Below are 26,499 nucleotides of genomic sequence, written 5' to 3'. Positions count from 1 at the left end.
CAGGACCCCCTGCAGCCCAGAAAAGCTGCAACAAGCCTGGCCGAATTGGGAAAAGATCTCAGACGGTCTTTCTGAGTCGGGCTGTCCTGGGGAGGAGCCTCTTGAGTCTCCAAGAGCCCTGCTACCCGCCCAAGACCCCAAGGGGTGCTGAGACCTAGTGGACCAGCTGCATAGGACTGCCAGCTCCAGTCAGGACCCCCTGCAGCCCAGAAAAGCTGCAACAAGCCTGGCCGACTTGGGAAAAGATCTCAGACGGTCTTTCTGAGTCGGGCTGTCCTGGGGAGGAGCCTCTTGAGTCTCCAAGGGCCCTGCTACCCGCCCAAGACCCCAGGGAATGCTGAGACCTAGTGGACCAGCTGCATAGGACTGCCAGCTCCAGGCAGGACCCCCTGCAGCCCAGAAAAGCTGCAACAAGCCTGGCCAAATTGGGAAAAGATCTCAGACGGTCTTTCTGAGTCGGGCTGTCCTGGGGAGGAGCCTCTTGAGTCTCCAAGAGCCCTGCTACCCGCCCAAGACCCCAAGGGGTGCTGAGACCTAGTGGACCAGCTGCATAGGACTGCCAGCTCCAGTCAGGACCCCCTGCAGCCCAGAAAAGCTGCAACAAGCCTGGCCGACTTGGGAAAAGATCTCAGACAGTCTTTCTGAGTCGGGCTGTCCTGGGGAGGAGCCTCTTGAGTCTCCAAGGGCCCTGCTACCCGCCCAAGACCCCAGGGAATGCTGAGACCTAGTGGACCAGCTGCATAGGACTGCCAGCTCCAGGCAGGACCCCCTGCAGCCCAGAAAAGCTGCAACAAGCCTGGCGGAATCGGAAAAGATCTCAGACGGTCTTTCTGAATCGGGCTGCCCTGGGGAGGAACCTCTTGAGTCTCCAAGGGCCCTGCTACCCGCCCAAGACCCCAGGGGGTGCTGAGAACCAAGTGAAATCTGCTACCATCGTGGGGTGGACCTCCCAGTCCTGTCTGCCCTCAGGAAGTCCTCCTTTGCTTCAAAGAAACACTGTTAGTCCCATCAACACTCCAGAAAAGCCACACTGCCTCAAAAAAAGATTGACCAACAACGACAGCCCTCAGGAAATATTCCAGGGCAGTGACAAGGCAAACACTACCCGATAACGGAGAGTACAACTCCCTCAGGAGAAAGAAGACAACAAGCAAGATGAAGAAGCTGAGAAACCACTCCCAGTCAAACCAACAGGAGAACTCACCTAAAACAGTCAACAATGAAACTGATCTCTGCAGTCTGACAGACCTGGAGTTCAAAAGAGAAATACTGAAAATACTGAAGGAATTAAGAGAAGATATGAACAGCAATGCAGATACCCTCAGAAAGGAGCTAGAAAACATAAGGAGGAGCCAAGAAAAACTAGAACATTCATTTGCAGAGATGCAAACTGAACTAGGGGCAGTAAAAACAAGAATGAATAATGCAGAAGAACGAATCAGTGATATGGAAGATAGAATAATTGAAATCACTCAATCTGGTCAACAGACAGAAAACCGAATCAAAAAACTGGAAAGCAATATAAGAGACCTATGGGATAATATAAAACGGGCCAATCTACGCATAATAGGAATTCCAGAAGGAGTAGAAAAAGATAAAGGAATGGAAAATATATTTGAAGAAATTATCGCTGGAAACTTCCCAAATCTAAAGGATACTGGATTCAAGATACAAGAAGCACAGAGGGCCCCAAACAAACTGAACCCAAACAGACCCACACCAAGACACATCATAATAAAAATGGCAAAAGTTAGTGATAAAGAGAGGATCCTAAAGGCAGCAAGAGAAAAACAGAATGTTACCTACAAGGGAACCCCCATAAGAATATCAGCTGATTTCTCTACAGAAACACTACAGGCCAGGAGGGAATGGCAAGAGATATTTAAAGTGCTCAAAGGAAAAAATATGCAACCTAGAATACTTTATCCAGCAAGAATATCATTCAAAATAGAAGGGGAAATAAAAATTTTTCCCAACAAACAAAAACTTAAAGAATACAGCAACACAAAACCCAGGTTAAAGGAAATATTGAAAGGGCTTCTCTAAACCAAAAAGAAAGGAAGGAAAGGGAAGAAAAAAGAAAAGAAAAAAAAAAAAAAGAAGAAGAAGAAGAAGAGGAAGAACTAGGACTGAGGAAGATACAATCAGAGAGCAGTCACTCAAATAAGCCAGCATACAGATTTAATCATGAACATGCTTCAAACAAAATAAAATTAAAAAGAAAAAAATAAAAGAGTCATGAAAACCATAAAATGTGGGCAAGGGATGTTAGGAGGTAAATAATCCTTTTTGTTTGTGTATATGTCTCTCTTCTTAATTTTAATATAGTAATGAAGTGTTTGAACTTACAGGACCATCAGGCTAAAACACACAATTATGGGAAGGGGTTAGCATACTTAAAAAACAGGGCAACCACAAGCCAAAACCAAATATTGCATTTGCAAAAAATGAAAAAAAAATACACTCAAGCAGATAATAACAGGAGACCATCCAACCAAAAAAAAAAAAAAAAGAAGAATGGAGAACCATAGAATCAACTGGAACACGAGGATCAAATGACAATAAATAATCAACTATCAATTATCACCTTAAATGTCAATGGACTGAATACCCCAATCAAAAGACACAGAATGGCTGAGTGGATAAAACGGCAAAAACCTTCAATATGCTGCCTACAAGAAACTCACCTTAGGACAAAAGATACATATAGATTGAAAGTGAAAGGCTGGGGAAAAGTATTTCATGCCAATAGACATGAAAGAAAAGCAGGAGTTGCAACGCTCATATCAGACTAAATAGACTTTAAAACAAAAGACATAAAGAAAGACAAAGAAGGACACTATTTAATGATTAAGGGATCCATCCAAGGAGAGGATGTTACTATCACCAACATATATGCCCCAAACATAGGAGCACCAGATACATACAACAAATATTAACAGACATAAAGGGAGATATTGATGAGAATACAATCATAGTAGGAGACCTAAATACCCCCCTCACATCAATGGACAGATCCTCTAGACAGAAAACCAATAAAGCAACAGAGATCCTAAAGGAAACAATAGAAAAGTTAGACTTAATTGATATCTTTAGGACACTACATCCAAAAAAATCAGAATACACATTCTTCTCAAATGCTCATGGAACATTCTCAAGAATCGACCACATATTGGGACATAAAGCGAATCTCAATAAATTTAGGAGCATAGAAATTATCTCAAGTATCTTCTCTGACCACAATGCCATGAAATTAGAAATCAACCATGGGAAAAGAAATGAGAAAAAAAACCTACTACATGGAGACTAAACAACATGCTACTAAAAAACCAATGGGTCAAAGAGGAAATCAAGAAGGAAATTAAAAAATACCTGGAGGCAAGTGATAATGAAGACACAACCTCTCAAAATCTATGGGATGCTGCGAAAGCAGTGCTCAGAGGGAAATTTATACCAATACAGGCCTTTCTCAAAAAAGAAGAAAGATCCCAAATTGACAACTTAACCCTCCACCTAAATGAATTAGAAAAAGAAGAACAAAAAAGTCCTAAAGTCAGCAGAAGGAAGGAAATTATAAAGATCAAAGAAGAAATCAATAAAATAGAGACTCAAAAAACAATAGAGAAAATTAATAAAACCAAGAGCTGCTTCTTTGAAAAAGTAAACAAAATTGATAAACCCCTGGCCAGACTCACTAAAAAGAGGAGAGAAAGAGTCCAAATAACCAAAATTATAAATGAAAAAGGAGAAATCACAACGGATACAGCAGAAATACAAAAAACCATAAGAGAATACTATGAACAACTATATGGCAACAAGTTTGACAATCTGGAAGAAATGGACAATTTTCTAGAATCTTACAGCCTGCCAAAACTGAATCAAGCAGAAACAGACCAACTGAACAGACCAATCACTAGAAATGAAATTGAAGAGGTCATAAAATCACTCCCTACAAATAAAAGCCCAGGACCAGATGGCTTCACAGGTGAATTCTATCAAACATATAAAGAGGAATTGGTGTCCATCCTCCTTAAACTCTTTCAAAAGGTTGAAGAAGAAGGAATACTCCCAAAGACATTCTATGAGGCCACCATCACCCTCATTCCAAAACCAGGCAGAGATACCACCAAAAAAGAAAACTATCGCCCAATATCATTGATGAATATAGATGCAAAACTTCTCAACAAAATCTTAGCCAACCAAATCCAACAACATATCAAAAAAATTATACACCATGACCAGGTTGGGTTCATCCCAGGTTCACAAGGATGGTTCAACATACGCAAATCAATCAACATCATACACCACATTAACAAAAAAAAAGTCAAAAATCATATGATCATCTCAATAGATGCAGAAAAAGCATTTGACAAAGTTCAACATCTATTCATGATCAAGACCCTCGCCAAAGTGGGTATAGAGGGAACATTCCTGAATATAATCAAAGCCATTTATGATAAACCCACAGCAAATATAATCCTCAATGGGGAAAAACTGAAAGCCTTCTCACTCAAATCTGGAACAAGACAGGGATGCCCACTCTCACCACTGCTCTTCAACATCGTTTTGGAAGTCTTAGCCACAGCAATTAGACAAACAAAAGAAATCAAAGGCATCCATATAGGAAGAGAAGAGATCAAACTGTCACTGTATGCAGATGACATGATTCTATACCTAGAAAACCCTAAGGACTCAACCCCAAAACTCCTTGAACTGATTAATAAATTCAGCAAAGTGGCAGGATATAAGATTAACATTCAGAAGTCAGTTGCATTTCTGTATACCAGCAATGAAATATTAGAAAAGGAATACAAAAATACGATACCTTTTAAAATTGTACCTCACAAAATCAAATACCTCGGAATACACCTGACCAAAGAGGTAAAGGACCTATATGCCGAGAACTATAAAACCTTAATCAAAGAAATCAAAGAAGATGTAAAGAAATGGAAAGATATTCCATGTTCCTGGATTGGAAAAATCAATATTGTGAAAATGGCCATCCTACCCAAAGCAATCTACAGATTCAATGCAATCCCTATCAAATTACCCATGACATTTTTCACAGAACTAGAACAAACAATCCAAACATTTATATGGAACCACAAAAGACCCAGAATCGCCAAAGCAATCCTGAGAAACAAAAACCAAGCAGGAGGCATAACTCTCCCAGACTTCAAGAAATACTACAAAGCCACAGTCATCAAAACAGTGTGGTACTGGTATCAAAACAGACAGACAGACCAATGGAACAGAATAGAGAATCTGGAAATTAACCCTGACACCTATGGTCAATTAATCTTTGACAAGGGAGGCAAGAACATCAAATGGGAAAAGGAAAGTCTATTCAGCAAGCATTGCTGGGAAACCTGGACAGCTGTATGCAAAGCAATGAAACTAGAACACACCCTCACACCATGCACAAAAATAAACTCCAAATGGCTGAAAGACTTAAATATACGACAGGACACCATCAAACTCCTAGAAGAAAACATAGGCAAAACACTCTCTGACATCAACATCATGAATATTTTCTCAGGTCAGTCTCCCAAAGCAATAGAAACTAGAGCAAAAATAAACCCATGGGACCTAATCAAACTGAAAAGCTTTTGCACAGCAAAGGAAACCCAAAGGAAAAAAAAAGACAACTTACAGAATGGGAGAAAATAGTTTCAAATGATGCAACTGACAAGGGCTTAATCTCTAGAATATACAAGCAACTTATACAACTCAACAGCAAAAAAACCAATCAATCAATGGAAAAATGGGCAAAAGACCTGAATAGACATTTCTCCAAGGAAGATATACAGATGGCCAACAAACACATGAAAAAATGCTCAACATCGCTGATTATAAGAGAAATGCAAATCCAAACTACCATGAGATACCACCTCACACCAGTCAGAATGGCCATCATTAATAAATCCACAAATAACAAGTGCTGGAGGGGCTGTGGAGAAAAGGGAACCCTCCTGCACTGCTGGTAGGAATGTAAACTGGTACAGCCACTATGGAGAACAGTTTGGAGATACCTTAGAAATCTATACATAGAACTTCCATATGACCCTGCAATCCCACTCTTGGGCATCTATCCGGACAAAGCTCTACTTAAAAGAGACACATGCACCCGCATGTTCATTGCAGCACTATTCACAATAGCCAGGACATGGAAACAATCCAAATGTCCATCGACAGAGGATTGGATTCGGAAGAGGTGGTATATATACACGATGGAATACTATTCAGCCATAAAAAAGGATGACATCATGCCATTTGCAGCAACATGGATGGAACTAGAGAATCTCATACTGAGTGAAATGAGCCAGAAAGACAAAGACAAATACCATATGACATCACTTATAACTGGAATCTAATATCCAGCACAAATGAACATCTCCTCAGAAAAGAAAATCAATCATGGACTTGGAGAAGAGACTTGTGGTTGCCTGATGGGAGGGGGAGGGAGTGGGAGGGATCGGGAGCTTGGGCTTATCAGACACAACCTAGAATAGATTTACAAGGAGATCCCGCTGAATAGCATTGAGAACTATGTCTAGATACTCATGTTGCAACAGAAGAAATGGTGGGGGAAAAACTGTAATTGTAATGTATACATGTAAGGATAACCTGACCCCCTTGCTGTACAGTGGGAAAATAAAATTAAAAAAAAAATAAACTAAGTCAATTTAAAAAAAAAAAAAAAAAAAGAACGTAAACTCCAATAATGTCAAGAATCTCATGACATAACTGGGTAAAACAAGACAAAAGAGGAGAGTGAGAGAAGGGGAATCAGGGCTGGACAAGCACTCCTGAAAGGGAACTGTGGAGGAGAATGGGATCCCACACCCTGGAAAGTTACCTAATTGATGGGAAAATCAACTGAATCAGAGGGATCTACAGATGTTGAGAAGAGCACAGCATTAGGTCTGAGATCTGAAAAGTAGACTGAGAGCCAAACAGATTCTGAACTGCTGGAATGGTCACCAAAAAAAACTGAGATGCTTGGGTGGGGGATGGTCACCAAGACCATGGCTCTGGAGGTTAGTCCCCTGGAGTGGACTGAGGTGGGCAATGCAGAGGCTGCCTGAGGGATTAGGAGGCATTGCCTCATGGGTGGAGGGAGCAATATGCTAAGGGCTGGGGAGTGGAAAGCCATAACAGAGCGAACCTGGGAGAAGAGCTGGAACTGCAAGAGACACAAGGCACCAGTGTTGTGGAGGGGAGAGGAGGAGTGGTGGGCCACCATAGAAAACTCCTTGCACCACAGAAAGTACACTTGCCTGCCAGCTAGCAGAGAGCAGCACTTCCCAGTGCATTCTCTTCCCCCCTCCCCCACGCATGCATCTGACCTGAGGGTGCCTGCCATCCCAGAGGGCTGGACTCACAACTTGTGGGAAGCTGAGCATCACAAGGGTTTTCCCTTCCCTTTCCTGCCCAACCTCTGGAGGGGCTACACCCCTGCATAGCAGTGCCCAGCACCCCCAGCTGGAAGAGTCCCACAGCCCAGAAATGCTAGAGCAATCTCCAGCAGACCATGGGAAATCTGCTTCCATTGTGGAACAGTCCTGCCAGTTCTGGCTGCTCTGAGGAAGTGCACCTCTGTCTCTGAGTGGCTTGGCTAGCTGCTCCCACCCTTGGGAGTGCTTCACTCCTGTGGAACAGCTTCCCAAAATCACCAGCCCCCCAGAAGAGTCCTGCAGCCCAGAAACACTAGAGCAATCTCCAGCAGGCCAGGAGAAATCTGCTTCCATTGCAGGGCAGTCCTGCCAGTTCCAGCTGGATGGGGAAGTGGCCCCTTGTCTCCCAGTGGCCTAGCTAGCTTCTCCCACCCTTAGCATGTGCTACACTCCTACAGAGCAGTTGCCAGAACTGCCAGCACCCTTGAAGAGATCCACATCCCAGAAACACCAGAACAAGCTCTGCCTAGCTGCAAGAAATCTGCTTCCTTTGCTGTGCAGACCTCCCAGTCCTGCCTGCCCTCAGGAAGTCCTCCTTTGCTTCAGAGTGACCCTGATAGCACTGCCCACACACTAGAAAAGCCATGCTGCCTCAACGAAGACCAGCCAAAAACACCAGCCCTCAGGAAACATTCCACAACAGTGTCAGGACAAACTCTGCCCAGCCACATGGAGTACACCTCCACCAAGAAAAAGAAAATAACAAGCAAGATGAAGAAGCTGAGAAACACGCCTAGTTAAACCAACAGGAGAACTCACCTATAGCAGTCAACAATGAAACAGACCTCTGCAGTCTGACAGAATTTGAGTTCAAAAGGAAATAGTAAAAATACTGAAGGAATTAAGGGAAGATATGAACAGTAATGCAGACTCCCTCAGAAAGGAGCTAGAAAATATAAGGAGGTGCCAAGAAAAACTAGAAAATTCATTTGCAGAGATACAAACTGAGCTAAGAGCAGTAAAGACCAGAATGAATAGTGCAGAAGAATTAATTAATGATATGAAAGGTAGAGTAATGGAAATCACCCAAACAGGACAGGAGACAGAAAACCAAATGAAAAAACATGAAAGCAATATAAGAGACTTAAGGGATATTATAAAGTGGCCAATCTACACATAATAGTAATTCCAGAAGGAGTAGAAAAAGATAAGGGGATGGGAAATATATTTGAAGAAATTATTGTTGTAAACTTCCCAAATATAAAGGATACTGAGTTCAGATACAAGAAGCACAGAGGGCCCCAAACAAGTTGAACCCAAATAGACCCACACCAACATATATTATAATAAAAATGACAAAAGTTGATGATAAAGAGAGGATCCCAAAGACAGTAAGAGAAAAACAAAATGCTATTTATAAGGTGACCCCCATAATGCCATCAGCTGCTTTCTCTACAGAAACTCTACAGGCCAGGAAGGAATGGCAAGAGATATTTATAGTGTTGAAAGGAAAAAACATGTAACCTAGAATACTCTATCCAGCAAGAACATCATTTAAAATATAAGGGGAAATATTTTTTTTCCAACAAAGGAAAGCTAAAGGAAATACTGAAAGGGCTTCTCTAAACCAAAAATAAATAAATAAATAAATAAAAAGAGGAAGAACTAGAGAACTAAGATTGAGGAAACCATAATCAGAGAGCAGTCACTCAAATAAGCATGCATACACATTTAATCATGAACCTGTTTGAAACAAAATAAAATTAAAAAGGAAAAAAAGAGACATCAAAATAATAAAATGTTGGCAAGGGAAGTAAGGAAATAAATAGACTCTTTCTTCAATTTTCTTTATTTTTTCTTATTTTTATTTGTTTTTATTAATTTTAGTATGGTAATGAATTGTTTGGACCTACAGGACTATCAGGGCAAAACACAAATCAAAACCAAATATTACATTCACTAAAAATGAAAAGAAAAACACACAAACAGAAAATAATTAGACTTTCCAACTAAAAAAAGAAAGGAAGAATAGAGAATCATAGAATCAACTGGAACATGAGGTTTAAAATGGCAATAAACAATCATCTATCAATTATCACCTTAAATGTCTATGGACTGAATGCTCCAATCAAAAGACACAGAGTGGAAGAGTGGATTAAAAAGCAAAAATCTTCAATCTACTGCCTACAGGAAACTCACCTCAGGACAAAGTACACATATAGATTGAAAGTGAAGGGGTGGGAAAAAATATTTCATGACAATAGACATAACAGGAAAGCAGGATTTGCAATACTCATATCAGGCAAAATAGACTGTAAAACAGAAGACATAAAGAAAGACAAAGAAGGACACTATTTAATGATTAAGGTATCCATTTAAAAAGAGGATATTACTATCATCAACATATATGCACCAAATATAGGAGCACCCAGATACATACAACAAATATTAATGGATATAAAGGAGAAATTGATGGGAATACAATCATAGTAGGAGACCTTAATACCCCACTCAAATCAATGGACAGATCCTCTAGATGCGGGGAGCCAAGAAAATGCAGGGACTCAAAAAAAGGACCTTTGCCTGATGGCAGAAAAACCTGAAGGCAGGTTCTTAACCAAGAAAGGGAATTTACCTGAATGATACAAGACAAAGGTGGGCTTCTGGAGAGGATAAAAGCTCACCTGAATGGTACAAGCTGAAGGTGGTCTTCTGGTCAGGATAAAAACCCTGCCTGCATGGTACAATCTGAGGGCAGGCCTCAGGTTACACAGCTCTCATTTTGCTGTTGATGGGGAAGAATTGGGGCTTTCCTGGGAAAACAATTTCCGTGTTTACACAGGAGAACATGGATTGTTTCTCGGATGACCTAGTCTTTCCTGTTGTTTTACTTGTTATTCAGTTTTCCTCAGTCTTTCCTGATTATTTACTTATTATTCTTATTTTCCATTCTTATTTTCCTGTGGTGATTTGTGATTTAACAAAGTTACAACAATAATATAATAAAAATTTTATCCTGAAGGACTTTCCCCTATTTTAATCCAACTTAGTTAAAACATAGTGTTTATCTATTAACTAGTTATATAGTAAACTTTAGAGTTAGGATTTTAATGAGGTGCATAGAAGTTAGACATATATTATCAAAAAACCTAGCTTTGAGTTTTGTCTTTGATTTTAAAAGCTTTTAAATGCTATCTAGTTTAGTTAACTTGGTTTATATTTACTTACACTATCTCCCTGCCATAACACTTTGAAGATAAGCAACAGTCTACAAACAAGTTTTGTAAATGCCAAATTCTTGTGTCTGTGAACTCTTCAAATTGTAAAAACTGGCTGGCTATGGGATGGTTTGTACTGTCCCCTCATTTCCACAAGATGTATTGTACCTAATTGCCCTTAAATTGTACTCACTAAGTTTAGTTAAGACAGAGATCTTAAAACATGATGTATTGTACCTAATTTCCCCTAAATTGTACCCATTAAGTTTAGTTAAAACAAAGATCTTAAAACATGATGTATAGCTGCTATACCATGTAATAATTAACCAATGTACTTTTAACACTGTGATGTAATCTGTAGCAAAAAGCTGTCTATATAAGCAACCACTTATGCCAATAAAAATTTGAGCAGTCCAGTGCCCTGAAAGAAGGGACAAAGAGGCTGTCTCCTTGTTGTACTTTCGCCGACACCGCATCCCTCTCTGATCAGGATGTATACTCCTGGCCGCCTGAGCTGGCCTCTGGCATCTAGACATAAAACCAATAAAGCAACAGAGATCCTAGTGGAAACAATAAAAAAGTTAGACCTAATTGACATCTTCAGGACACTAAAAAAAATCAGGATACATATTCTCAAGTGCGCATGGAACATTCTCAAGAAGTGATCACATATTGGGGCACAAAGCTAACCTTACTAAATTTAGGAGTGTAGAAAATATTTCAAGTATCTTCACTGACCACATTGGCATGAAATTAGATATCGACCACAGGAAAAGAAATGAGAAAAAACCTACTACATGGACCTAAACAGCATACTACAAAAAAACCGTGTGTCAATGAGGAAATCAAGAAGGAAATTAAAAAATACCTGGAGGCAAATGATAATGAAAACACAACATTTAAAAATCTATGGGATGCTGAAAAAGCGGTGCTCAGATGCAAATTTATAGCATTACAGGCTTTCCTCAAAAAAGAAAGATCTCAAATTGACAACTTAGCCCTCCACCTAAACGAATAAGAAAAAGAAGAAGAAAAAAGAGCTAAAGTCAGCAGAAGGAAGGAAATTATAAATATCAAAGAGGAAATCAATAAAATAGAGATTTGAAAAACAATAGAGAAAATTAATAAAACCAACTGGTTTTATTAATTTCTAAACAAATTAGAAATGGAAAAGGAGAAATCACAATGGATACTGCATAAATACAAAAAACCATAAGAGAATACTATGAACAAATATATGCCAACAAATTTGAAAATCTGGAAGAAACGGACAACTTTCTAAAATCTTACACCCTGCCAAAACTGAAACAAGAAGAAACAGAACAAGTGAACAGACCAATCACTAGAAATGAAATTGAAGAGGTCATAAAAACACTCCCTACAAATAAAAGTCCAGGACCAGATGGCTTCACAGGCGAATTCTATCAAACATATAAAGAGGAAATGGTGCCCATCCTCCTTAAACTTTTTCAAAATGTTTAAGAAGAAGGAACACTCCCAAAGACATTCTATGATGCCACCATCACCCTCATTCCAAAACCAGACAGAGATACCACCAAAAAAGAAACCTATCGGCTAATATCTTTGATGAATTTAGATGCAAAAATTGTCAACAAAATTTTAGCCAAACAAATCCAACAACATATCAAAATGATCTTACACCATGACCAGAAGGGGGTCATCCCAGGTTGAAAAGTAAGATTCAACATATGCAATCAATCAACGTCATACACCACATTAACCAAAGAAAAGTCCAACGCTGCATGATCATCTCAATAGATGCAGAAAAAGCATTTGACAAAGTCCAACATCCATTCATGATCAAAACCCTTACCAAAGTGAGTATAGAAGGAATATATCTTAACAGAATAAAAGCCATTTATGACAAATTCAGAGCAAATATAATACTCAATGGAGAAAAATTGAAAGCCTTCTCACTCAAATCTGGAACAAGACAGGGATGCCCACTCTCACCACTGGTATTCAACAGAGTTTTGGAAGTCCTAGCCACAGCAATTAGACAAACAAAAGAAATAAAAGTCATCCAAATAGGAAGAGAAGAGATAAAAACCATCACTGTATGCAGATGACATGATAGTATATACAGAAAATCCTAAGGAATCAGCCCCAAAACTACTTGAACTGATTAACAAATTCAGCAAAGTAGCAGGATATAAGATTAACATTCACATGTCAGTCACATTTGTGTGCACTAACAATGATATATTAGAAAAGAAATATAAAATACAATAACTTTTAAAATTGCACCCCAAAAATCAAATACCTGGGAATACACAAGACCAAGGAGGTAACGGACTTACAGGCTGAGAACTATAACATTAATCAAAGAAATTAAACAAGATGTAAAGAAATGGAAAGATATTCCATGTTTGTGGATTTGAAAAATTAATATTGTAAAAATGGCCATACTATCCAAAGGAAGCTACAGATTCAATGCAATCCCTATCAAATTACCCAGGACATTTTTCACAGAACTACAAAAAACAATCCAAAAACCGATATGGAACCACAAAAGACCCAGAATTGCCAAAGATAGCCTGAGGAACAAAAACCAAGCAGGGGGCTAAACACTCCCAGGCTTCAGGCAATATTGCAAAGCCACAGTCATCAAAACAGTGTGGTACTGGTATCAAAACAGACAGATGGACCAATGGAACAGAATAGAGAACCAAGAAACAAACCCAGACACCTATGGTAAATTACACTTTTACGTAGGAGCCAAGAGCATAATATGGGAACAAGAAAGTCTATTCAGCAAGCATTGTTGGGAAACCTGGACAGCTGCATGCATAGCAATAAAGTTAGAACACACCCTCACACCATGCACAAAAATAAACGCAAAATGGTTTCAAGACTTAAATATACGACAGGGCACCATCAAACTCCTAGAAGAGAACATAGGCAAAACACTCTCTGACATCACCTCATGAATATTTTCTCAGGTCAGTCTCCCAAAGCAATAGAAATAAGAGAAAAAATAAACCAATGGGACCTAATCAAAATGAAAAGCTTTTTTTTTTTATTTTATTTTCCCACTTTACAGCAAGGGGGTCAGGTTATCCTTACATGTATACATTACAATTACAGTTTTTCCCCCACCATTTCTTCTGTTGCAACATGAGTATCTAGACATAGTTCTCAATGCTATTCAGCGGGATCTCCTTGTAAATCTATTCTAGGTTGTGTCTGATAAGCCCAAGCTCCCGATCCCTCCCACTCCCTCCCCCTCCCATCAGGCAACCACAAGTCTCTTCTCCAAGTCCATGATTTTCTCTTCTGAGGAGATGTTCATTTGTGCTGGATATTAGATTCCAGTTATAAGTGGTATCATATGGTATTTGTCTTTGTCTTTCTGGCTCATTTCACTCAGTATGAGATTCTCTAGTTCCATCCATGTTGCTGCAAATGGCATGATGTCATCCTTTTTTATGGCTGAGTAGTATTCCATTGTGTATATATACCACCTCTTCCGAATCCAATCCTCTGTCGATGGACATTTGGATTGTTTCCATGTCCTGGCTATTGTGAATAGTGCTGCAATGAACATGCGGGTGCATGTGTCTCTTTTAAGTAGGGCTTTGTCCGGATAGATGCCCAAGAGTGGGATTGCAGGGTCATATGGAAGGTCTATGTATAGATTTCTAAGGTATCTCCAAACTGTTCTCCATAGTGGCTGTACCAGTTTACATTCCCACCAGCAGTGCAGGAGGGTTCCCTTTTCTCCACAGCCCCTCCAGCACTTGTTATTTGTGGATTTATTAATGATGGCCATTCTGACTGGTGTGAGGTGGTATCTCATGGTAGTTTTGATTTGCATTTCTCTTATAATCAGCGATGTTGAGCATTTTTTCATGTGTTTGCTGGCCATCTGTGTAACTTCTTTGGAGAAATGTCTATTCAGGTCTTTTGCCCATTTTTCCATTGATTGATTGGTTTTTTTGCTGTTGAGTTGTATAAGTTGCTTATATATTCTAGAGATTAAGCCCTTGTCCGTTGCATCATTTGAAACTATTTTCTCCCATTCTGTAAGTTGTCTTTTTGTTTTCTTTTGGGTTTCCTTTGCTGTGCAAAAGCTTTTCAGTTTGATTAGGTCCCATGGGTTTATTTTTGCTCTAGTTTCTATTGCTTTGGGAGACTGACCTGAGAAAATATTCATGATGTTGATGTCAGAGAGTGTTTTGCCTATGTTTTCTTCTAGGAGTTTGATGGTGTCCTGTCATATATTTAAGTCTTTCAGCCATTTGGAGTTTATTTGTGTGCATGGTGTGAGGGTGTGTTTTAGTTTCATTGCTTTGCATACAGCTGTCCAGGTTTCCCAGCAATGCTTGCTGAATAGACTTTCCTTTTCCCATTTGATGTTCTTGCCTCCCTTGTCAAAGATTAATTGACCATAGGTGTCAGGGTTAATTTCCAGATTCTCTATTCTGTTCCATTGGTCTGTCTGTCTGTTTTGATACCAGTACCACGTGGTTTTGATGACTGTGGCTTTGTAGTATTTCTTGAAGTCTGGAAGAGTTATGCCTCCTGCTTGGTTTTTGTTTCTCAGGATTGCTTTGGCGATTCTGGGTCTTTTGTGGTTCCATATAAATGTTTGGATTGTTTGTTCTAGTTCTGTGAAAAATGTCATGGGTAATTTGATTGGGATTGCATTGAATCTGTAGATTGCTTTGGGTAGGATGGCCATTTTCACAATATTGATTTTTCCAATCCAGGAACATGGAATATCTTTCCATTTCTTTACATCTTCTTTGATTTCTTTGATTAAGGTTTTATAGTTCTCGGCATATAGGTCCTTTACCTCTTTGGTCAGGTGTATTCCGAGGTATTTGATTTTGTGTGGTACAATTTTAAAAGGTATCGTATTTTTGTATTCCTTTTCTAATATTTCATTGCTGGTATACAGAAATGCAACTGACTTCAGAATGTTAATCTTATATCCTGCCACTTTGCTGAATATATTAATCAGTTCAAGGAGTTTTGGGGTTGAGTCCTTAGGGTTTTCTAGGTATAGAATCATGTCATCTGCATACAGTGAGAGTTTGATCTCTTCTCTTCCTATATGGATGCCTTTGATTTCTTTTGTTTGTCTAATTGCTGTGGCTAAGACTTCCAAAACGATGTTGAAGAGCAGTGGTGAGAGTGGGCATCCCTGTCTTGTTCCAGATTTGAGTGAGAAGGCTTTCAGTTTTTCCCCATTGAGGATTATATTTGCTGTGGGTTTGTCATAATTGGCTTTGATTATATTCAGGAATGTTCCCTCTATACCCACTTTGGCGAGGGTCTTGATCATGAATGGATGTTGAACTTGGTCAAATGCTTTTTCTGCATCTATTGAGATGATCATATAGTTTTGACTTTTTTTTTGTTAATGTGGTGTATGATGTTGATTGATTTGCGTATGTTGAACCATCCTTGTGAACCTGGGATGAACCCAACCTGGTCATGGTGTATAATTTTTTTGGTATGTTGTTGGATTCGGTTGGCTAAGATGTTGTTGAGAATTTTTGCATCTATATTCATCAATGATATTGGGCGATAGTTTTCTTTTTTGGTGGTATCTCTGCCTGGTTTTGGAATGAGGGTGATGGTGGCCTCATAGAATGTCTTTGGGAGTATTCCTTCTTCTTCAACCTTTTGAAAGAGTTTAAGGAGAATGGGCACCAATTCCTCTTTATATGTTTGATAAAATTCACCTGTGAAGCCATCTGGTCCTGGGCTTTTATTTGTAGGGAGTGTTTCTATGACCTCTTCAATTTCATTTCTAGTGATCGGTCTGTTCAGTTGGTCTGTTTCTGCTTGATTCAGTTTTGGCAGGCTGTAAGATTCTAGAAAATTGTCCATTTCTTCCAGATTGTCAAACTTGTTGCCATATAGTTGTTCATAGTATTCTCTTATGGTTTTTTGTATTTCTGCTGTATCCGTTGTGATTTCTCCTTTTTCATTTATAATTTTGGTTATTTGGGCTCTTTCTCTCCTCTTTTTAGTGAGTCTGGCCAGGGGTTTATCAATTTTGTTTACTTTTTCAAAGAAGCAGCTCTTGGTTTTATTAATTTTCTCTATTGTTTTTTGAGTCTCTATTTTATTGATTTCTTCTTTGATCTTTAAAATTTCCTTCCTTCTGCTGACTTTAGGACTTTTTTGTTCTTCTTTTTCTAATTCATTTAGGTGGAGGGTTAAGTTGTCAATTTGGGATCTTTCTTCTTTTTTGAGAAAGGCCTGTATTGGTATAAATTTCCCTCTGAGCACTGCTTTCGCAGCATCCCATAGATTTTGAGAGGTTGTGTCTTCATTATCACTTGCCTCCAGGTATTTTTTAATTTCCTTCTTGATTTCCTCTTTGACCCATTGGTTTTTTAGTAGCATGTTGTTTAGTCTCCATGTAGTAGGTTTTTTTTCTCATTTCTTTTCCCATGGTTGATTTCTAATTTCATGGCATTGTGGTCAGAGAAGATACTTGAGATAATTTCTATGCTCCTAAATTTATTGAGATTCACTTTATGTCCCAATATGTGGTCGATTCTTGAGAATGTTCCATGAGCATTTGAGAAGAATGTGTATTCTGATTTTTTTGGATGTAGTGTCCTGAAGATATCAATTAAGTCTAACTTTTCTATTGTTTCCTTTAGGATCTCTGTTGCTTTATTGGTTTTCTGTCTAGAGGATCTGTCCATTGATGTGAGGGGGGTATTTAGGTCTCCTACTATGATTGTATTCTCATCAATATCTCCCTTTATGTCTGTTAATATTTGTTGTATGTATCTGGTGCTCCTATGTTTGGGGCATATATGTTGGTGATAGTAACATCCTCTCCTTGGATGGATCCCTTAATCATTAAATAGTGTCCTTCTTTGTCTTTCTTTATGTCTTTTGTTTTAAAGTCTATTTAGTCTGATATGAGCGTTGCAACTCCTGCTTTTCTTTCATGTCTATTGGCATGAAATACTTTTCCCCAGCCTTTCACTTTCAATCTATATGTATCTTTTGTCCTAAGGTGAGTTTCTTGTAGGCAGCATATTGAATGATTTTGCTGTTTTATCCACTCAGCCATTCTGTGTCTTTTGATTGGGGTATTCAGTCCATTGACATTTAAGGTGATAATTGATAGTTGATTATTTATTGTCATTTGATCCTCGTGTTCCAGTTGATTCTATGGTTCTCCATTCCTCCTTTCTTGTTTTTTTTTTTTTTTTTTTTTTTTTTTCGGTTGGATGGTCTCTTGTTATTATCTGCTTGAGTGTATTTTTTTTTTCCTTTTTTTGCAAATGCAATATTTGGTTGTGGCTTGTGGTTGCCCTGTTTTTTAAGTATGCTAACCCCTTCCCATAATTGTGTGTTTTAGCCTGATGGTCCTGTAAGTTCAAACACTTCATTATTATATTAAAATTAAGAAGAGAGACATACATACAAACAAAAAGGGTTATTTACCTCCTAACATCCCTTGCCCACATTTTATGGTTTTGATGACTCTTTTATTTTTTTCTTTTTAATTTTATTTTGTTTGAAGCATGTTCATGATTAAATCTGTATGCTGGCTTATTTGAGTGACTGCTCTCTGATTGTATCTTCCTCAGTCCTAGTTCTTCCTCTTCTTCTTCTTCTTCTTTTTTTTCTTTTCTTTTTTCTTCCCTTTCCTTCCTTTCTTTTTGGTTTAGAGAAGCCCTTTCAATATTTCCTTTAACCTGGGTTTTGTGTTGCTGTATTCTTTAAGTTTTTGTTTGTTGGGAAAAATTTTTATTTCCCCTTCTATTTTGAATGATATTCTTGCTGGATAAAGTATTCTAGGTTGCATATTTTTTCCTTTGAGCACTTTAAATATCTCTTGCCATTCCCTCCTGGCCTGTAGTGTTTCTGTAGAGAAATCAGCTGATATTCTTATGGGGGTTCCCTTGTAGGTAACATTCTGTTTTTCTCTTGCTGCCTTTAGGATCCTCTCTTTATCACTAACTTTTGCCATTTTTATTATGATGTGTCTTGGTGTGGGTCTGTTTGGGTTCAGTTTGTTTGGGGCCCTCTGTGCTTCTTGTATCTTGAATCCAGTATCCTTTAGATTTGGGAAGTTTCCAGCGATAATTTCTTCAAATATATTTTCCATTCCCTTATCTTTTTCTACTCCTTCTGGAATTCCTATTATGCGTAGATTGGCCCGTTTTATATTATCCCATAGGTCTCTTATATTGCTTTCCAGTTTTTTGATTCGGTTTTCTGTCTGTTGACCAGATTGAGTCATTTCCCTTATTCTATCTTCCATATCACTGATTCGTTCTTCTGCAGTATTCATTCTGGTTTTTACTGCCCCTAGTTCAGTTTGCATCTCTGCAAATGAATGTTCTAGTTTTTCTTGGCTCCTCCTTATATTTTCTAGCTCCTTTCTGAGGGTATCTGCATTACTGTTCATATCTTCTCTTAATTCCTTCAGTATTTTCAGTATTTCTCTTTTGAACTCCAGGTCTGTCTGACTGCAGAGATCAGTTTCATTGTTGACTGTTTTAGGTGAGTTCTCCTGTTGGTTTGACTGGGGGTGGTTTCTCAGCTTCTTCATCTTGCTTGTTGTCTTCTTTCTCCTGAGGGAGTTGTACTCTCCGTTATCGGGTAGTGTTTGCCTTGTCACTGCCCTGGAATATTTCCTGAGGGCTGTCGTTGTTGGTCAATCTTTTTTGAGGCAGTGTGGCTTTTCTGGAGTGTTGATGGGGCTAACAGTGTTTCTTTGAAGCAAAGGAGGACTTCCTGAGGGCAGACAGGACTGGGAGGTCCACTCCACGATGGTAGCAGATTTCACTTGGTTCTCAGCACCCCCTGGGGTCTTGGGCGGGTAGCAGGGCCCTTGGAGACTCAAGAGGCTCCTCCCCAGGGCAGCCCGACTCAGAAAGACCGTCTGAGATCTTTTCCCAACTCGGCCAGGCTTGTTGCAGCTTTTCTGGGCTGCAGGGGGTCCTGCCTGGAGCTGGCAGTCCTATGCAGCTGGTCCACTAGGTCTCAGCATTCCCTGGGGTCTTGGGCGGGTAGCAGGGCCCTTGGAGACTCAAGAGGCTCCTCCTCAGGGCAGCCCAATTCAGAAAGACGGTCTGAGATCTTTTCCTGATTCGGCCAGGCTTGTTGCAGCTTTTCTGGGCTGCAGGGGGTCCTGCCTGGAGCTGGCAGTCCTATGCAGCTGGTCCACTAGGTCTTAGCACCCCTGGGGTCTTGGGCGGTTAGCAAGGCCCTTGGAGACCCAAGAGGCTCCTCCCCGGGGCAGCCCATCTCAGAAAAACCGTCGGAGAATTAGGCTGATCTATTCACGGCCTGGCTAGGCTTGTTCTAGCTTTTCTGGGCTGCAGGCCTTTTTAGGGGGCTGGTGGTGTTTGGTGCTGCTTTGTGGAAGTGTAGCCCCTCCAAAGGCAAGCAGGCCTGTGCAGGGAGAGCCCCTGCGGTGGTAGGCTTCAGGCAATTGTTGAGGCCAGCCCTCCTGGATGGCAGGCAGCCCCAGGTTCGGCGAGAGGGTAGGGGGTGGCGGGGGTGGGGGGAGGGAATGCACTGGGAAGCACAGCTTTCTGCTAGCTAGCAGGTCTGTAAGCTTGCTGCGGCATGAGGGGTATTCTATGGGGACCCACCCCTTCTTCTCTCCCCTCCCCAGCAAGGGCGCAGACCAGGCTCTTCTCCCAGGTTCCCTCTGAGGTGGCTTTCCACTTCCCCGCCCCTAGAGTATTGCTCCCTTCCTCTGCGACAGCTTTGTTTTCTAGTCTCCCAGGCAGTCTCTGCCCCGTCAAATGGTTTAGAGACCTCCCAAGCAGTTTCCGCTCTTCCCCGCCCCCCTAGCCCAGGGACTAATCTCTGGAGCCGAGGTCTCGGTGCCCAGCCCCCCACCAGGCATCCCCCGGCCCTTTCTTGGGGACTAACCTTCGGAGGCGAGGTCTCGGTGCCCAGCCCCCACCCAGGCGTCCCCCAGCCCTTTCCCGGGGACTAACCTTTGGAGCCGAGGATTCGGTGCCCAGCCCCCACCCAGGCGTCTCAATTTTTGGTGACTGTGCCCGTAGTTCAGATGGTCCGTTGGGTTCTTGATCCGTTTTTCCGTACTCCGACTTACTGCTACACTCTTCTCTGCATCTGGGGATTCCTCTGGTTCATTTGATCTTTCGCCCGGTAGGTGACTTTCCAGGGTGCGGGATCCCTTTCTCCTCCGCAGTTCCCTTTCGGGAGCACCCGTACCGCTGGGATTCACCTTCTCTCACTCTCCTCTTTTCTCCCGTTCTGCCCAATAATGTCACGAACTTCTTGCCTTTATTGGAGTTTAGGTTCCTCTGCCAGCGATTGGTTGCTGTTCTGTGCGAGTCATTTCTTCTGTAGATGTGCTTTTTTCTGTTGTGTTTGTGGGAGAGGGCGAGCGTGTCCCCCTACTCCTCCGCCATCTTGTCCTCTCTCTGAAAAGCTTTTGCACAACAATGGAAAGTAAAAAGAAAACCAAAAGACAACTCACAGAATGAGAGAAAATTATTTTAATTATTGCAACAGACAAGTGCCTAATATCTAAAATATACCAGCAAATTATACAACTCAGCCACAAATAAAGCCAACAAGCCAATAGAAAAATGGGCAAAAGTTCTGAATAGAGTATTATCCAAAGAATACTATAGATGACCAACAAGCCCATGAAAAAATGCTCAACATCCCTGATTATAAGAGAAATGCAAGTCAAAACTACCATGAGATACCACCTCACCCCTGTCAGAATGGCCATCATTAATGAGTCCACTAATAACAAATGCTGGAAGAGTGTAGAGGAAAGGAGAACTTCCTGCACTGTTGGTGGGAATGTAAGCTGGTACAACCACTATGGAGAACAGTGTGGAGATATCTATACATAGAACAACCATATGACCCCAAAATCTCACTCTGGTGAATATATCCAGACAAAACATTCCTTAAAAAAACACATACACCCGCATGTTTATTGCAGCACTATTCACAATAGCCAAGACATATAAGCAACCCAAATGTCCATTGACAGATGATTGGATTCGGAAGACGTGGTATATATACAAAATGGAATACTACTCAGCCATAAAAAGAATGACATAATGCCATTTGCAGCAACCTGGATGGAACTAGAGACTCTCATCCTGAGTGAAATAAGTCAGAAAGACAAAGACAAATACCATATGATATCATTTATAACTGCAATCTAATATACAGCACAAATGAAAATTTCCACAGAAAACAAAATCATGGACTTGGAGAATAGACTTATGGCCCTCGGGGGGGAGAGGGAGGGAGCGTGAAGGATTGGGAGCTTGGGGTTATCACATGCCAACTCTTGCTCTTGGAATGGATTTACAATGAGATCATGCTGTGTAGCATTGAGAACTATGTCTAGATTCTTATATCACAACAGAACAATGGGAGGAAAAATGTATACATGTATGTGAAACTTGGTCCTCATGTTGTAAAGCAGAAAAAAATAAATAAATAAAAATGGAGATATTTATGTTATCCTTTAAAAAATAATATAAAATAAATATATGTATACCTATAGAGCAATATCTTTGGAACTTAATCACATGTCTGTTTGTTCAAATTTGATAAAAAATCTTTACTTTGTTTCAAATAACATAGTATGGAAAATGAAATCGTTTCTTTATATACAAAAGTTTGAACCATGGAATATTTAACAAAAGAGAGAAAATTTTGAGTAATTTTAAAATTCTGGACTTTTTGTGTCAATAAATTGAATAGATTTTCATTTATGGGTAGAATCAAGATGGAAGGGGTGTAAGACACACAGGTCAACTTCTCCCACAAAGACATCAATTAAACACATCTTCATGCAAAGCAATTCCCACAGAGTAGCTACTTAACACTGGCAGATGGCCTCATACTTCCAAAAATAGCAAGAAACCCTCCATATAACTGGGTGGAACAAATGGAGTTTAAAAAAAGAGAGAGAGAGAGAAGAGAAGAATTAATCAGGATAGAACCACCACTTATGAGTGGGAGTTGTTAAAGTGGAAAGAAATCTGCACCATTGGAGGCCACTTAAATAATGGTGAAATCAGCTGGGATGGAGAGAGAACCTCAAAGCCTTGAATAAAAGAGAAGCAGCAGGTCAAGGAGGGCAAAGCAGAGGGGAAGACCCACAGACCATTGGTACCACCCCCAGGACACCAAAGCCTGAGACAGTTGGGAGGGGTATGGACACTGAGATATGAACTTAAAAGGTAATTTCTTGGAAAAGAACAAGGTTTGGCTTTGTGGAAACAGCCTGAAGGGCCTAGGGATCAGTTCATCTGGTGCTAGAGAGTGGGTACCACAGCTGAAGGTGTGAAGAAGGAGGCCACAACCCACAAAAGTAAGGTGCACTTGTTGGAGAAGGAGAGAAGAGAAAGAGCAGAACCACCATAGGAACATCTTTCTCTGTGCTTGCTTAGGCTCTCCCATGGCACTTCTTGCACTGGCTATGAGAGCAGGGGCAAATCACTGCAGTCACCTGAGATGACTTAAGTGAGTGCCACATGTCACCACTAAAGATTAGGTGAACAGGCACAGTCTGTGGCTGCATTGATCTCAGGTATTGTCTCTGTGGAGGACCCTGCAAGCTAGCACTACACATTGCCCTCACCCCCAACGCTAGGAGTGCTGATGCCCCGCCATTTTCACTGGAAAAGTGCCAAGGTCCAGCTCCAGCAGCCAGGGAGTGATGAAGGAGAGGATGGGCTACAAATGGTGTGGAAAGAATTGGAGCCAACTCCTCAGTTTCATGCTGCAGATGACCCAATTTATTAAATGAAAAGCATCAGCTTTTATACCATTTCACAATCAAGTACTGTGTTAGATTTGACATTACCATTTGATTTAAAGCCCTTTCTGTTCCCTCCACCTGAGATTAAAAATAAAGGTTAGTTAAAACATGTTTCTTCAGTTTCAGATGTTTCTTCAAGACTACAAACTTAGAGTTACACACTGTATTTTCCTTAGAAGGTCAATAAGAGTAGCTATTCTATTCTACATAAAGAACAAAGCTTTAATAAATAATAGACTGTGGTACCTAATATTCTTTAGCTAGAGGCATATGTAGTTAACAGAAATGCATGAGAGCCTTAGGCTCATGACATTTTTGAGGCTGCAGTTTATTTGGCGCTAGCAAGCTAAGCATACAATCTATTGTCCTGACTTATGTAAGCTCCAAACCACCAATTTTAATAGAGAGGAGTATTATACCTGAAAATTGCCAAGTGCCCCCACAAGGGATGATAAAAATTACAGGTGACACTGTTATTTAATAGAAAATATATCTGTTGTAAAAAATGGCAATTTGTAGGCCATACAACACTTTTCCTAGCCCCAGATTTCTTCTCATGTGAAGGGATTGAAATCATAAATTTTCCCCTGTATACTCTTACAAAATAGGTGCCATAAATTGTTACTCCAAAACAAAGACTTTTTCCGTTACACTGTTTAAGTGACTTCACTCTGTTTTGGTCCAGGTGTTTACATACCCAGGGCAAATCCCCAGCTGTAAGAAAACTGTGAATCAAAGATAGAAACAGAAGAATAAACACAGAAAAAATAGATTAACATATTTTTTGGGGGGTATCCTTTTTCTCTTCTAGAAAATCAATGTTTTTCAAGGAATTGCTCTGCAATCCTTCTTCTTTCTTCAGCTTGTCTGTAGCTCTGCTATCCAGACAAGCCTCACGCATCTGTAATCCTTCTTCTTTCTTTAGCTTGTTTGTAGCTCTGTTAACCAGACAAGCCTCACACAGGTGCCAAATGTGGCTTTGTTTTCTTTACAGGAGTAGCCTTATGGCTCCCGACAGAAAAGCTCTGGGCTTTGCCCCTGAGGATCACTGACACTACCAAAGGCCCTGCAACCAGGAGAAGTCTGCACACCCACCTCCCTGTCTCCTCACCATTGTAAGAGCCCAGCAACTAAGTGCTGCCTAAAGTCACTGCCTATTGTACCCAACTCCCTGGAAGCACATGCATGCCATACATCTGCACACCCACTATTAAAGGGATAAGAGCATGCACACACTGAGGAAAGTGAAAAGGAAGCATCCAAACTAAAACCCCTCATGCACTCTCTCTCTAACGCACACACACACCAGAGTAAGCCCTCACAAGCTATCCAGAGATGCTCCCATCTATAAACAGCAATCAAGACTACAGTAGATAATTATTTTTCCTAAACTAACAGAATAAGAAAAATAGAAGCAAAATTAAGAATCACAGGAACTAGTCCCCATTAAAGGAACTGGAGAATTCCCCTGAAGGGGCAAACAATAAAACTGAACACTGTTTCTACCATACACTGAGTTCAAAAAAGATTCAATGAAAATACTAAAGGAATTAAGAACAGATATCAACAGTAACAAAATATAATTTTAAAAGTAACTGGAAATTATGATGAAGAGTCAAGAAAAATTATAAAATTCATTATCACATATTCAAGCTGAGTTAAACACAATGAAGAGCAGAAAGAAAAAATGCAGAGAATTGAGTAGTTAACTTGGAAGATAGAATAATGTAAATCAACCAATCAGGACAGCAGAATGAAAACCAAATTAAAAAATACTAGAGCAATATAAGAGATGCATGGGATAATATAAAGTGGGCCAATATTCACATAATTAAAATAAAAGGGCTTTGGGTGAGGCAAGATGGTGGAAGAGTAAGAGGACATGATCACCCTCTCCCACAACTACATCAAAAAAAATCTACATATAAAACAACTCACACAGGACATAAGCTGAATGTGGAAGAAGAACTTAAACCTCCAAAAAGGGCAAGAAACTCTTGACATAACTGAGTAGAACAAAAGAAAAAAAAGAGAAAAAAAAAAAAGGAATCAGGATGGGACAAGCATTCCCAAGAGGGAGCTGTGAAGGAGAAAAGGAACCCACACACTGAGAAGCCACCTAACTGATGGAAAGATCAGTGGAGTGGGAGGGATCTCCAAGATGCTAAGGGAAGTGCAGCAGCAGGTATGAGAACTGAAAAGCAGACTGAGAGAAGAACAGATCATCTGATCCACTGGCACAGACACCACAGCCAGAGAAGCTCAGGTGGGGGCTCAGTGTTGAGACCTAGATTCAATCGCTGGGAGCAGGCTGGGGTTGGCAGGGTGGAGACAGCCTAAGAGTCTATGGAGCTGTGCACTGTGGGCCACAGAAGCAGTACATTGAGGGGTGCTGAGTGGAAAGCCAAGGCAGAGGGAACCCAGGAGAAGGTCTGTACCCACAGGAGAGATAAGGCGACATGGTTTGGGAGGGGAGAGAGGAAGGGGCAGGTCACCACCATAGAAAACTCCTTGTGCCCCAACTTGGGATCACTTTCCCCCTCCACATTACAGATGTCTGGGCATCTCTGGTGCAGCAGCCCACCCAGTGGAAAGTGAAGAAGCAGTTCTCCAGGCCCGGCGCCTGACCTGCAAGAAGCAAGTGCTTCTTTGCAGCACTCTGGGCATGCCCCAACCCAGGAGAAGCCACGTGACTTATCAGCATTTATGGCCCTGCCCCTACGTGGGGAAAGCCTTGCACCACTCTGCATAGCTCTGGGCCACATTGCCCAGCCCCAAAGAAAGCCATGCTCAGCTTTGAGGCACTCCTGGCCCTGCTTTGACCTGCAAGAAGCCATGCACTCAATTGCAGTGCTCCATGTGTCCTCAGGGCCTGCCCTGATATGGGAAACTCCTGTGTCCATCAGCATAACTCCCAGCTGCCTCACACTGCCCAGCGATAAGCTGCACAATGATTTGCATCTCTCAGTCAGCCTTGCCCCTCAGGAAGCCATGATACACACCCTAGATTGTACCTCTCAGGCACAGACCCTCACAAACAGAAGTTGCTTGCTAGCCCACCGTTGACCTGGTGTCTCCAGCAGTGGGAAGCCAC

General features: G+C 40.7%; 1 pseudogene; it reads left to right on the top strand.

Annotated features, from left to right (window-relative positions):
• The window catches only part of LOC110258634, a 115,277-nt pseudogene that overhangs the window by 21,752 nt on the left and 67,026 nt on the right, over positions 1–26,499 (top strand).

This window comes from Sus scrofa, unplaced genomic scaffold (assembly GCF_000003025.6).
Source record: "Sus scrofa isolate TJ Tabasco breed Duroc unplaced genomic scaffold, Sscrofa11.1 Contig26, whole genome shotgun sequence".
NCBI lineage: Eukaryota > Metazoa > Chordata > Mammalia > Artiodactyla > Suidae > Sus > Sus scrofa.
This window is presented reverse-complemented; position numbering and strand designations above follow the sequence as displayed.